The following is a 14,725-nucleotide window of genomic DNA, read 5'->3' as shown; positions in this document are numbered from 1 at the left end:
TCGGCCACAATCGGTGATCCTACTTCATCCAGGGGGTTAGTAGAGCATGAACCAGGTTTGTGCTCCCCTGGGGCTTGCACCCATGTCGACCTGAAAGACATGTAGAAAGCAATTGTTCACTTGCACCCATGTCGACCTGAAAGACATGTAGAAAGCAATTGTTCACTCAAGGTCATTGCTGAGCTTTTCCCTGCGTTCAGCAGCATGCGCTCAAGACAATCGCTTGCCTCACACCTTAACTCTCTTGAGCGTATGAATATCCTTTCTACACCCCAAATGTGGATGAGACAGTCAGAGATATACAATATGGGTTTATTCAACTGCTGAGGCACTGACATCATTCTAAAACCAAAATGGGTAGGTCTTCTTATTGAGAGGTTTGTTCCATCAAGTTGAGTACTGGTGTTTTCTCTGGAACTGAGGAGACCTGCCTGGGGTGCAAAATGGTGGCAGGTGCAGGCTTCGGAGGAGGTTGAGGAGTTGTGCGTGTGGATGCTCGAACAAATCCTCTGGCGTTTTGCTCTCCTGGCGTGTTACGTCATCCAGGACACACTGCAGGGGCAGGACATCCTACCAAGTGGTCTGACGACCAGTAGACATTTTTATGGTGGCCAGGGATTGCTCTAGCCAACTTGCCACTTTACTGGGAACAGTTTTGAGGAGCTTGCGCCTTGGGTTTCTTTTGTCCAGGTTACACCGTGGGTATGCTGACTTATACAAGGAGGCCAACTGCATAGAGTAAATTTTCAACAGTTCGGCCTTCTCTCAGGTGGCGCTCTGGAATCGGGCCATCCTCCCAGTGTCTCGTCTCTCGGGATCCTTAGCACCAGTCGAGTTGGAGATCCTTCATTTCCAGGTTGGAGGTCTCAGAACCCCCATAGGCTGAGAAAGCCTGCTTCCCCCTTCAGGTACCTTCCAAGCTCAGTAGTCCATCGACTGGATCTTTCTGCCGTGTATCTACCGACTGGCGTAGGAGGTCTCAAAATCTGTAAGGAATTGGGTAAAACTTTGGCCAGATTCCATCAGAAAGATTTAAGTCATATAGATGGTAGTCAGACTAAAGGGTTTTGACATCCTCAGTAGAATCACCGTCAGCTGAGCTGACACCGGAGCAGGAGCTGTAAGAGTCGCCAGAGGTACCACTTGCCGGAATCATCTTCACAGGTCAACTCCCTTTCACAGTCAGTATTACTGATAAAGCTGGTCTATTGTCAACCTTAGTTTGGCATTTCTGTTTGGGAATGGCCCCCATCTTAGCAGGATGCGCTGGAACATCTTACAGTCTGCCTAGTCAGCCAAGAACTGCTTCCTTAGTCCACATATAGGGCTGCCTAGTAGTTGCCGGAATAGGTTGGGAGGCAAGTTTGTGCCCCTATTAAAGGACTTGAATTTGTCTAGTTAAGGAAAAATAGAAAATACTTTCAAGAATTTTTATTTTGATTTTCGTGTCTTTTGTACCTGAGGTTAGAAAGGTATGACTGATTAATTGATATTAATTCAAAATAGAGTAAAAGACTTGGATTTTAGCCATTGTGCATTATTGCTCAAAGAATGCTAGTCTTTGATAGGAATTGGATATTTGCCTCAGAGCAATGCTTCTTATGCATGCAAGATACATTCAATGATAAGTCCTCAACAATATGAGTAGTTCTGATTTTTAATTATTTTTCATCTTATTTCAGGTCTCTGCGAAGATGAAAGCGCTGCTGGAGAAGTCTGGGGGAAATGTCTGTCTAAAGGTGAAGGACATTACTTTAAAATCAAGTTGTAAAAGGAGACCCGCTAAGATGATGTTGAGGACTGTGAGGGACAATGAAAGAAGTCCTTTTAGTCATGCAGATGACTAAGGGACAGATGGTCATCATACAGACACCATAGTTACCGTAGAAGATAATGACGATAATGCCGTTGAGAAATCGGCTGGATGCACAGCATGTCGGCTCATTGCAGATTTTGTCGTTATTGTATGTCATCAAGACCATTCTACATCTCTTCAATAAAGGTAAGAAGGATTTAGATACCTATGAAGGGTAAACTAATCATAATTCCTTATGGAAACGATTCATTTGTAGGCTGTCAAGTTTCTTAAAAGATGATTGTAAATGAAGGGTATTGTGTTGGTTAGTTTATGTAGGGAATCTCTTTAGGTCCTGCATTTACAAACTTGCTAAGCTCCAACCAGCATATCCATTAAACTGAGGGACAGCTGTACTCTATTCAGAATGTGTTGTTGCTTTGGTGTGATACAATAAACAGTTATTTGGTGGTTGTATTTACTCTTCTCAGATAATGTCCATGGCACTAAGTACTGTAAAGTGTTAAGTATCAAGAAACATTATCAGATCCAATCACCTTTTAGAGTACTTGTTCTTATATGAATGTCAACTGTCGTCCCTTAATAGGAGAATGATTTCAATGACAGGCATCAGAGTATTCGCATCAATTTCGGTTGTAGGGTAGCATTGTTATTACTACCTAACACATTTCAACTACTCCTGATTGGTGATGCACCCTCTCACCTGTCTGGCCAGGGAAGTAGCACATCTAAGCCCTGTTTGTTCCGTAACCGAAATACAAACCACGCTATTTAAATAGGGTATTACTTTCGGCGTAGCCGAAATGACGAGCCATTAGAATTTTAACGAGGGTTTACTACCCCCTCGCTAGTTAGCGTGGGGGTAGGGGAGGGGTAGCTAGCTATCCCTCCCCCCCCCCTCACACACCGGTGACTAGCTCACTTTGCTTTTGGCTCGGGTGATGAACAGACGTGTCTGCTCCCACTCTCGCTTGACAGCCTTTGATCTTTTTTTTTTTGCTTTTTCTTTGCAGTTGTGTGTTTGGAAGTTGGCCTCTACTATGGTTCTTCTGCGCGCCCGCGCGCACCATCTCCTGCACGCCCACGCACCCACGAGCCTGCTCGCCATAGATCGCCTGCGCGCCCGCGCGCACCCTCACCTGTGCGCAGTCGCTCACCTGAGCGCTATCGCTCTCCTGAGCGCTATCGCTCTCCTGTGCGCCATCGCTCTCCTGTGCGCCATCGCTCGCCTGCGCGCCATCGCTCGCCTGCGCGCCATCGCTCGCCTGCGCGCCATCGCTCGCCTGCGCGCCATCGCTCGCCTGCGCGCCATCGCTCGCCTGCGCGCCATCGCTCGCCTGCGCGCCATCGCTCGCCTGCGCGCCATCGCTCGCCTGCGCATCAGCCCTCGCCCTCATGCCCACGCGCGCCCTCACCCGCACGCCCGTGCCTTCATCTCCGCGCGCACACATGTGCGCGAACCTGGGATTATTCCATCGCGCGAGCCCCAGCGCGATTCCCACCGGGTTTTGCAGCGCGAGCCCCTGAGCAGGACTAAAGGAACGAGAGAAGCCAGGTCGTTGTCTTCACGTCCCCCCCCCCCCGGCAAGCGCAGATCAGCGCGCTCGCGGGAGGAGGGGAGGTCTTAAGATAGGTCCAGGCACCAATCTTCTTCCCTTTTTTTTCAGGCAGGCCCCGTTATAGTATCTACTCCGAAGGATCGCCCGATCCCCTTCCCTCCAGAGAGAGTCTTTGACACTGCGTCTGTCAGAAAGCAGCCATGGTTTAGGTCCCTTATCAGAGCTGTCGTCCAGGCTGTCAAGCCTGCCTTCTCTGAGTTGGGCCTCAAACCAAGGGCAGCTCCGACCCCACTGAAGAGGAAGAGAGGAGTAGAGGTCGTGGTGACTTCTCCCAGTGTTAAGCTGGCTCCTAAGAAATCCGTAAGGAAGGCTCCTTCCCCCCCTCAGACTTTCTCTTTTTCGTCCTCGGGAGTCTACCGAGGCGAGGCCTTCTCCTATCGCACCAATGAGAGAAACCCCACCTCGAGCAGGAGAATCGTCTCGTGTGGGGCGGAGAAGAGCCCTCAGACTTCGTTATTGGACTCCTATATCCTTCTTAGGAGGGAACCGAAGGACTCTAAGACCATCCCTAAGTCTTCTTCCAGGATTCGACTGGAGCCAACGAGACCCGCGGAGAACGTCCACGTGTCCCCCCAAGTAGAGCCTTTGGAGACGGGAGACTTTGCTGCCAGTCCTCCAGGGGGGAGAGCAGCAGGAGTCAGACATGCCTTCTGGCAGGTCTTGACCCTGGTGAGGCCGGGTTCCCAGACCCCGAGATTCCTCCTCGTGAGGGCAAGGACACGGTCGTGGATCGAGTCTTTGGCACTCAGAAACCCGCTAAGGCCAGTGCGGCTTTGTCCTGGTCCCAAGTGATGAAGAGTGCCAGGGATAAGGTTGAGGGCCAGCTCTCCGAGCTCGCCTCCTCCAGCCGTTCCACTGCTGGCAACAAGCTCCTCCCGCCTCCTCGTGTCCACCAGAGGAGGTATTTTGAGATCATTGAGGAGTCTTGCTTAGCTCTTCCTTTGCACCACTCTGTGGAAGAGCTTACCAAGGGAGTCCCTCTTGAGAGACACTCTAGCCGGCAAGTGGCTTTCTCGGCGACAGAGATCCTAAGCCAGGAGAAGGTCGCGAAGTGTGCCATGCAGGCTACTTTGTGGCTGGACGTCTGGTTGGGGTCTCTTGACATCCTGCTGCGATCCGAGGATCTGTCCAAGGAGAGCACCAGGAAGGCCCTGGAGACCTTCCTCCTTTTGGGCACCCGCACCATCGAGTTTCTGGCCCACCAAGTCTCGAACTTGTGGGCCAATTCGATCTTGAAACGACGTGATGCGGTGGCAGAAAGGTTCCATTCGAAGGTCCCTGCCGTCGAAGTCAGCAGGCTCAGACATTCTTCCCTTTTAGGAAAGAGTCTGTTTGAGCCCAAAGATGTGGAACAGGCAACTGAGAGGTGGAGGAAATCCAATCAGGACTCTCTCCTCCAAAGGGCTTTCACAACGAAGCCCTACAAATCTCCAGCACCTCCTCCAAAGGGCTCTCACAACAAAGCCCTACAAACCTCCAGCACCTAAACAACCTCGCCCGTCCAAGACGACGAAACCGGCAGTGGCAGCAAAGACGACGGTGTCCAAACAGCAGCCCTTTCCTGTCAAAGACAACAAAGGCAAAAAGTCCTCCAGGGGAGGCAAGAATCCTAGAGGGAGTGGCCGAGGCCGCAAACGCTACGATTGGCAGTCCCCCTCCATGTCCACCAGTGGGGGGATGCCTACAAAGTTGCGCAATCAGGTGGCAGCAACTCGGGGCCGATTCCTGGACGATTTCCGTAATCGGTTAGGGATATCGCGTCCCGTTCACAACATCTCTACCTCCCCTGACAGCGAATCCAGTGTCGAGCTCCTACGCCATGGGATCGGTAAAGGGGCTAGCCCTACGGGCAGAAGTCGAGACCATGTTAAAGAAGGATGCTCTCCAAGAGGTCGTCGACGGTTCCCCAGGCTTCTTTAGTCGACTCTTTCTTGTAAAGAAGGCGTCTGGAGGCTGGAGACCAGTCATCGACCTCTCAGCTCTGAATAGGCTTGTCAAACAAACATCGTTCAGCATGGAGACGGCAGACACGGTCAGACTTGCAGTGAAACCACAAGATTTCATGTGTACACTGGATCTGAAGGACGCGTACTTCCAGATCCCAATCCATCCGTCTTCAAGGAAGTACTTAAGATTCAGCCTAGACAACAAGATCTACCAGTTCAAGGTGCTGTGTTTTGGTCTCTCCACAGCACCTCAAGTTTTCACCAGTGTTCACCCTGATCTCTTCGTGGGCACACAGGATCGGCATCCATCTCCTCCGCTATCTGGACGACTGGCTGATCCTGGCAGACTCGGAGTCGACCTTTCTTCGACACCGGGACAAGCTTCTGGGACTTTGCCAAGATCTAGGGATCATGGTAAATCTCAAGAAGTCTTCTCTGCTTCCTTCTCAAAGACTGGTATATCTAGGCATGATCATAAACACCAATCTCCACAAAGCCTTCCCATCAGACAACAGGATAGCAAGGCTGAGGAGGGTCGCGAATCCTTTCCTCAGACGAGAAGAGCTCCCAGCCCAATCGTGGTTACGTCTCCTCGGTCACCTCTCATCCCTGGCCCGTCTAGTTCCCAATGGTCGCCTCATAATGAGATCTCTCTAGTGGCTACTCAAGTCCCGGTGGAATTAGGGTCTCGATTCCCCGGACGTCATGATCCCTATGGGTCCTGCAGAACAGACGGACTTTCAGTGGTGGTTGGCAGACGAAAACCTACGAAGGGGAGTGGATCTTCTCGTCCTCCCCCCGGATTTGATGCTGTTTTCGGACGCCTCAAAGAAGGGGTGGGGGCCCATGTTCTGAATCACAGGACCTCATGCCTGTGGTGAGAATCAGAAAAGTGCCTCCATATAAATCTGCTAGGAATGAATGCCGTATTCCTGGCCCTTCAACAGTTCCAACAATACCTGGCGGGTCACTCTTTGGTGGTGATGAGCGACAACACCACAGTAGTGGCTTACATCAACAAGCAAGGAGGTACCTTTTCAAAGCAGCTATCCCATCTCGCAGTAGAGATACTGAGATGGACCGAAGTCCACTCGATTCCACTTTCAGCTTGCTTCATTCCAGCAAGAGGAATGTGCTCGCCGACAGTCTGAGCAGAGCGTCTCAGATAGTGAGTACTGAGTGGTCTTTGGATCCTCAAGTAGCCAACAAAGTCCTGACTTTGTGGGGTTCCCCGACTGTGGATCTGTTCGCTACAGCGCTGAACTTCAAGCTCCCGCTGTACTGCTCCCCAGTCCCGGATCCCAAGGCACTCTGGCAAGATGCCTTCCAACAACGGTGGGACAACATTGACGTGTACGCCTTTCCCCCGTTCTGTCTGATGAGGAAGGTGCTCAACAAGACCAGAAAATCGGTCAATCTCTCAATGACCCGTATAGCTCCGCTATGGCATCATGTGGAATGGTTTCCAGACCTTCTGCAACTCCTAACGGAACTTCCGTGAGAACTCCCTCCAAGACACGAGCTACTCAATCAACCACACGCCAACATCTTTCACAAAGCCGTAGCTTCGCTTCGACTTCACGCCTGGAGACTATCCAGCATCTCCTCACTGAGAGAGGATTTTCGCAGCAAGTTGCGAACAGGATGTCTGGACACCTGCGAAAGTCATCCGCAGGGGTCTACCAGGCAAAGTGGCGAGTTTTCTGTGATTGGTGTCGTGGATGGGGTATCTCTCCACTCGATGCCACTATTCCAGCAATAGCGGAGTTCTTCGTGTATTTGCGAGAAGAAATGCGTCTTTCAGTCTCGGCAGTGAAAGGCTATCGCTCAGCTTTTAGTCTAGCCATCAGGCTCAAAGGAGTGGACATTTCTTCTTCGCTGGAACTTTCCCTACTCATACGAAGTTATGAACTTACCTGCCCTCAGTCGGAAGTGAGACCTCCTCCATGGAACGTGGTTCGAGTTCTCAGGTCTCTTAAGAGACCTCCCTACGAACCATTACGCCAGGCTTCAGATCGCCATTTAACTTGGAAGACGGTGTTCCTACTAGCTTTGGCCTCGGCCAAGCGAGTCAGCGAACTTAATTGTCTCTTGTATGACATCGCCCATTCAAGGGGATGGGGGGAGGTAACGTTCAGATTCGTCGCTGAGTTTGTTGCTAAGACTCAGAATCCAGGAGTGCCGGACCCTCGGTTCGACTCTTTCCGGATTTCGAGTCTTCGTTCTGTAACAGGTGACCCAGACCATCTCCTACTGTGCCCAGTAAGGAGTTTGAGGCTATATCTCAAAAGAATGGCTGCAGTTCGTCCCCAGGTGCAGGCATTGTTTGTGAGCACTGGGAGAACAAAAAGGAGGGTCACCAAGAATACCATCCCGGTATGGATTCGTAGGGTAATCCATCTGTCCCTGAATCCTGACCCTCCTCCGTCACGTCGCCCTAGAGCACATGATGTTAGGGGCATCGCTACGTCCCTGGCATTCAAGAAGAACTTTTCAGTGACGCAGGTTCTACAAGCGGGGGTGTGGAAGCATCAGACGATCTTCACAGCCTACTACCTGCAAGACGTGACCCACAGGAGGCTCGATACATTCTTTATCGGCCCTGTGGTGGCTGCACAACAGCTGGTTTAAAACCTCAGGCTCCTTAATGGACAAGTAGCAGAAGGTTGAGGGCATTGTTACCCGGTCTTAGTCTGTATGAATGAAAAGGTTTGTCTAGCCCTTATTCTTTTCTTCATCCTCCCCTCTCTTGGGGAAAGCAGCATCCTGGGTTCTCTGTACAGCTGACCTCAAACCACTGCAGGTAAACCATGTTTCTTTGTGTTCCTAGTATTAAGTTAATACTGTCACGTCCCCATACCCTGACGAGGTGGTATTGGTAGCTGGTCGAAAGATTTTGACGAGTTTAACATTTATACTTATTTATGGGAGAGATTGCATCCATGTTATAACGTTCATGGAATGTTTACATTAATGTTATATAGTACATGAACTAATATTTATTGGGATATATTTTACGGTATGGATGAATATTGAAGTTACCCTTTCAATTATTGATCATATTTTGAACACTTCATTTGGAAGTGTGAGGAATTTTGTTCCGTTTCCTTTTATAAGGTTTTCGTATTGGCAAAGGATTCTGATTCTGGAAGACATCCGTTGTTCCCGTTGAAACCATCATCATCATCATCATCATCATCATCATCATCATCATCATCATCAAAGAGCCTCGGTTAGATTTTGCCAGTCGTCTATCTGGACTTAGTAAATCAATACTTCTCCATTCATTGTCTCCCACTTCATGCTTCATAGTCCTCAGCCATGTAGACCTGGGTCTTCCAACTCTTCTAGTGCCTTGTGGAGCCCAATTTAAAGGTTTGGTGAACTAATCTCTCTTGGTGAGTGCGAAGAGCGTGCCCAAACCATCTCCATCTACCCCTCACCATGATCTCATCCACATATGGTACTCAAGTAATCTCTCTTATAGTTTCATTTCTAATCCTGTCCTGCCATTTAACTCCTAATATTCTTCTTAGGGTTTTGTTCTCAAATCTACAAAATCTGTTGGATATTTTCTCATTGTCGTATCATGACTCACGTCCATACAGTAACACTGATCTCACTGAAACGAGATATAAAAAAACTCGCAGGAATAAATGATGTTGAAGAAGGTTTTGTACGGTTTTTGGAATATCCTTGTTGGCTTGAAGTCTCACATTGTATATATGATGCTTAGTTTATTTCCTCTGCTGAAAAGCTGTTTTGAATTCAGTTTCATAAAGAATCATGGTTTAAAGGTTGTCATGAATGTCACAGCAAAGGGACAGTGACAATGACATAAACTGACCATATATACTTACTGGTATGATCAGCATCCAAGTCCCTTCACCAACAAACTAGGACCATGGAGGAATAGTCAGTGGCTGCTTATGACTGAGCAGGTAGTCCTGTAGGCTCCCCCAAACTCCCCACCCTAACCTCACTAGGATGGTGACATTAACAGGCACTACAAGAAACTATTAAGCCTGAGTAGGTCTTGAACCTCCCTCCAACAGAATGCCAGGCAGACTTTTTCAATAGGAAGTTAGAAGGATCATTTAGGAAACTGCCGTGGTTAAATACGATTTGGATTTTCATATTGCACTTGAGTTCTGTCATGAAAATCTTGGTAAGCAATTTAGGTTTTCACTTTAGAAATGTCCTTTGATCTGGAAATAATTTTAGTTTTCTCTTTGGATGAAGGACTTGAAGGGTACTTGTCATCTTTAATCCTTTCATAATGTTATAATTCAATAGTTAAAATTAATTCTTTTCATCCTGAGGATTTTACAAGCTTGTATTTTCCGAGCTAGTCAGGATTACTTGTCCCCTCTTGAAGGATTTCATTTTTTCCTCCATTCATATACAGTATTTGTGTAGGATTTATTCAATGCAGGTCTCGATACCTTGACCCAAAATAGTCTTGATTTGTCCAAATGATTTGTTGATATTCTTCCGTCTGTTCTAAGGATTTATCTGTACCTTCGGTAAATCTGTTATGGATTCAACTCGAAATATGAATGTTCTTTGCATTGTTAAACCAGACTCTTTACGTATCATTTCTTAGGATCTAAAGGAGTAATCACGTTTTACTATGAGTGACTAAAATCTACCCGGAAGACGACAAAGCTGTATGCCATCCTCTTTGCCCTTTCTAGGCACATCTTATGAAGATACTTGAAATGTGGGTCCTCATATGTGAAAGCTCCTCCGTAAACCTTGATTTTAAAAGGTTCTGGTCAAATGCTCTCCGTAGACGAAAGCTCCTCCGTAAACCTTGATTTTAAAAGGTTCTGGTCAAATTCTCTCCGTAGACTTTATGATGTTGCATTCAAAAGCTGATTTTTATATGAATGTTTGTTTAGGTGCTTCTTTCAACTGCTGCTTTTTCTAGATATTTTTTTTTTGTTTTGAGTTCTACTTTTCCTCATCCGTTTTAGATGTTTAGATGAAAACATTTGAGGAATACTGCTTTGATCAGTCTTCTATTATACTCTCTTTTGCTCTTGAAGGAAAGAAAGAGTATTTTTTTTTCCGATATTCTGATACAGGAATATTCCTTCAATGTAACTTGAGATGTAATCTTAGCTCAAATGCATTTGATTACTGTACTTTCTGCACTTCTTACTAGAGAATATCTTTCCAGTAATTTTCATTTCATTTGATTTACGATTTCATTATTGAAAGTCCTATCAGCTTGACTTCACCATCATATATTATCACAACAAATTTGTATCCACAGCACAGTGGCCTGATTGCGTTCGTAGAGGTCCAAATTTGTACAGGTTGGCCCCTGTTCACATCCACGAAATGTGTGGTCCATTGTCTGGATGGGATGCCCAGATGGGCACTTGGCTGAGGGGGCGAGGTCCCACTTATGAAAATTGTCTCCAGGTTTTTCAACTGTAGCTTTTGCTTCATTAGGAGTAACCCACAGGGCCTCTGGATGGCCTCACCAGGTAGTCTCAGCTGTTTGTTTGTTTCTCTCCAGTGTTCTAGGCAGTAAGCTGCTGACTCCATTGGGTCAAGGCTAGTGGTGGTTATGGAGCTCTTGCAAGATGTCAGTCTTTGTCCAACCACCCGGTGATCATAGAGCGTGTGCTTTTCATCATTCTCTTGTTTATATTTTGGGTCTTTTCAGTGTTTGGTGGTGCAATGCCTGCCTCTTTTCAGTGTTTGGTGGTGCAATGACTGCCCATGTATAGAGTACTTGAAGGGGAGTACTTGAAGGGCTGTTGGTCTTAAGGCAACATACTTGATTGAGTCCATTATCAACTTTTATGGGAATGACATCGACCTTTCCCAGACTGGTGTGCAGCTTTTGGCGTTGGATTAGTCGAGTGCCAGAGCTGTTTTTTGTCTTGAGGTTTGAGCGTTTTTTCCACAATATAAAGAGGTTATATCTGGCATTTATCTTCACCTTTACTTTCCTTACATGCTCCCTAAAAGATGGCGTTCGGTTTAATGTAACGCCTAAATATTGTAGCAGGGAAGCTATTCATTCCATACGTTCAACTCCCCTTTCGCCCGGTAGCAGGAAAGCAAATGCCTGTGTTTTAGGAAGTTTCACTTGTAGTATTCATTAAGCATCGAATAATTTGCTCTCATTGGTAGTAAATGAATCTAACTGTCATTGGATGGCTAAGCACAGATCACCTGCATATGTAAATTACAGATGTATCTAAACTTGACCCCAGGAACGTCGGCCTTCATCTTTGGCTATCAAGTAAGATGCCGTAGTCATTTTCATTGTCTGCAGTACTATGCAAAGTTAGGTGAATATTATATTGAGTTTACCTTACTCATAAAAGAACTAGATTCCATTGTGCCTTTAGAAAATTATAATCTTAATATTTCTGTGAACAGCTATTGATACAATGAGTCTGGATCCAAATGTCTTTTGAGGTCTGTAGCGTTGGTCTTTGCTTCTTTGAATGCTTAAGCAATCTATAGATTTTTACCTCTGTCCCTCCTGTTGTCCAATGGAAATGCTGTAACCTTTTCTTGTTTGTTGATCCCATCACCCATTATTGAGATTCGCTCTGTTTTGACCCTTGTAGTATTTGACCAAGGAATTTTCATCGACAAACTTATTCCATTGTGCCTCTACAAAATCGTAATACCTGTATTAATATTTTTGGGCTCAAGCCATGTCGTCCTGATGGAAGGTTCCTTCAGTAGCTTCCTTTGGATATATATAACTACTAAGATATTCCCAGAGAATTAAAGTAAAGGTTTTCACAGAATTCTAACTACTGGAGCGAGTATTCTAAGGGTTAACCCTTTAGAATATCGTATATCAACAGGGGACACATGCATTAACACGTCACATGGCCATCTGCACCCCACCTAGCGTTTACGCTTCGAGGGGGAGATGTGGCAAGTTTACAAAATCATAATACATGTATTAATATGTTTATGAACAGCTATTGATACAATCTGGGTTGATCTGTATTTGTTTTGAGTTCTGTAGCTGTGGTCTTTGCTTATTTTTGTGCTCAAGAAGGCTGTCGATTTTTATTGCCTCTATGTCTCATATCCGTTGTGTTTTCTCCTGTTGATTTCTGTGTATATCATTAGGTTTACCCTCCCTTTGTGTAAGGAAATTGCTGCAGCTCTCAACTTTAATTGTGTTTGTTGGCACCATTAGCCAATTTCAGAATTGGGATTCTTTGTGTTTTGACTCGTACAGTATTTGACCAAGGAATTTACATGGACATTTTGACTGTACTCAGTGTACGAATGTCATTTTCTATTGTTTTTTATTTACAAATCTGTATTTACTTTGTAAATAACTGTATTTTGCGTAAACTTGAGATGGATTTTTGTGTCCTTGATAGTCGCCATTTTCTCATGGGAGTCAATTTCTCCGTGTGCAGCTTAGAATTGCTAACTTTGTCATTTTTGGGCAAAATTAGTTGAAGTCCCCTTCTCTGTCATACAACTTAACCCTTCTACCCCCGATGGACCTGCTGGTACGTTTCACAAAACTTATCCCTTTACCCACATGGACGTACTGGTACGTCCTTGCAAAAAACGGCTATTTACATTGCATATTTTTAATAACTACTAGAAACTTCAGGCATTTTCCAAAAGAATGAGACCAACCTGACCTATCTATGACCAAAATTAAGGCTGTTAGAGCAATTTGAAAAAAATAAATTGCAAAATGTGCTTGAAAGAAAACGCCTGGGGGTAAAAGGGATAAAGTCTTGCTAATCATCCCAGACATATGAAGTGGATATATGTCTCCGATCTGTATAAGGTGTTTATAAGTGCAAGATGGAGTAGGACATTATCCCTGTCGCAGTGGAGTTTTTGGATCACAGCAGTGTGAAGGTGTCTCTGGAAGAGGTAATGAGCTGTTCATTGTATCCAGTTTCCTTAAAACTTTATTGGAAGCAAGCTATGACTGCCAACTCAATGGGAATGTCCCTGGTTATAGGATGTGGTTGAAGGGATTTTGCCTTCCGTTTATGACCGCAATTTTTTCTTTCTTCTGATTACAAATGTTAGATTAGAGGGTATGTTGTATAATCTCCCGTTTGGGTTGATTTTGTTGCCAGTCACCATTCGGTTGTGACTAGGATTCCTTTGATGTCGTAAGTCCTGCGTACTTTAGTTTTTCTACTTCAGTGTTAAGTCTTTACATTCTAAATACGTGTCTTTGTATGCTGGGTTTCCGAGACATTTTGAATTGACCCATTTGCCTCAAACATTGATTATTTCATCATTCTTGTGTTGGGCATATGTTTAACCATTAGGCCGGGAGCACACTAGCGACTCTGTGGCGCCACAAAGCCACAGCATCGTGTGGATGTGGTCTCCCATAGGTTTTCATTGATTTCAAAGCCACGCCACGCCTGTGGCGGGGATGAGCGACAGAGAGCCACAGTCGCTTGCCACAGTCGCCAGTTTGCGCGGCAAAACTTGAAAACAATGGAAACCTATGGGAGACCACATCCCCACCACACGATGCTGTGGCTTTGTGGCGCCACAGAGTCGCTAGTGTGCTCCCGGCCTTATTCTGGCAATTAGTCTTTAAAAAAGGCTCAGTTTTCACCCAAGACACTGTTGGTTAGTTGCCTATAAGGAAGAAAGAAAAACCAGCACAAAGATATAGTGGAGAAATCCTTAGGATAACAGCCTTGCATCTTTATGACTTTTAGGGAAAAACTCCTGTTGTTTCCTAAGGTTTAAGTGTAGGCCATTGCTATGTGGAGCTATTCTTGTGGACTCGGAATTTTCTATAGTGCTTGACTTTCCAGTTGGGTAACTTTAGTACATTATTTCAGTGTAATCTTTCTTGGTTAGAAAATTATCTGCCTGAGTTTTGGAAACTTTTAAGTCTTCAAGTTGATTGTCACTGGTCTCAAACTTAGTGCCAAGTGATAGACTCGGTTTGTTTTTTATCAGTGATTTGTGGGATGTTCTTCTCATAGCTTTGATGTTTCAGTGACTTTATGGTCTCACGGCAAATCCAAGGTGGTTGAACTTGCGAATTTTAAGTCATTTGTATTTTTCCTAACAGTACTTACCTCAAACTACTTTCTTAGGAGAGTCTGGGAATCACCTTAAACATCGACCAAGAATTTTGCGTAGTTCCCCCTCTCTCCGCTACCTCGCAGGGGCGCTCCGGGGCGGAAGGATACTCGCCCTGGGGCGACCCTGGTTCAGCGCGTGGGGTCGCGCTTGTTAGTCAGTAAGCGTTTAAGTCCTCCTCGAACTCCTGTAAGATACTCGGGGTAGGATGGGAGGGCCATAACCTGAAAGTAGTTCGAGGTAAGTACTGTTAGGAAAAATAC

The 14,725-nt window shown here is 45.9% G+C and overlaps 1 long non-coding RNA gene across 1 annotated transcript in view; it reads left to right on the top strand.

The window, feature by feature from the left end:
- Positions 1-14,725, top strand: part of LOC137633387 (uncharacterized) — a 60,952-nt gene that overhangs the window by 34,599 nt on the left and 11,628 nt on the right. The window contains exon 2 of the long non-coding RNA XR_011042188.1: positions 1,683-2,002. This is a non-coding gene — a long non-coding RNA (uncharacterized lncRNA). The remainder of the gene's footprint in view (positions 1-1,682; positions 2,003-14,725) is intronic.

This window comes from Palaemon carinicauda, chromosome 43, assembly GCF_036898095.1.
Source record: "Palaemon carinicauda isolate YSFRI2023 chromosome 43, ASM3689809v2, whole genome shotgun sequence".
NCBI lineage: Eukaryota > Metazoa > Arthropoda > Malacostraca > Decapoda > Palaemonidae > Palaemon > Palaemon carinicauda.
The sequence above is the reverse complement of the archived record's forward strand: the minus strand, read 5'-3'. Positions and strand labels throughout refer to the sequence as shown.